Here is a 277-nt window from a genome sequence, read left to right as displayed (position 1 = left end):
CCACAAGCCCCGCCTCCACAAGCCCCGCCTCCAAGCTCCGCCTCCACAAGCCCTGCCTCCCACAAGCCCCGCCTCCCACAAGCCCCGCCTCCCGCACGCTCCGCCTCCCCAAGCCCCGCCTCCCGCACGCTCCGCCTCCACAAGCCCCGCCTCCACAAGCCCTGCCTCCCCCAAGCCCCGCCTCCCGCGCGCTCCGCCTCCTCCGCGCCCCGCCTCCCCAAGACCCCCTTCCGCCGAGCCCCGCCTCCCAAAGCCCCGCCCACCCCCGCCCTCCGCT

This window comes from Eptesicus fuscus, chromosome 15 (genome assembly GCF_027574615.1).
Source record: "Eptesicus fuscus isolate TK198812 chromosome 15, DD_ASM_mEF_20220401, whole genome shotgun sequence".
Lineage (NCBI taxonomy): Eukaryota > Metazoa > Chordata > Mammalia > Chiroptera > Vespertilionidae > Eptesicus > Eptesicus fuscus.
Note: the sequence above shows the minus strand (reverse complement) of the source record.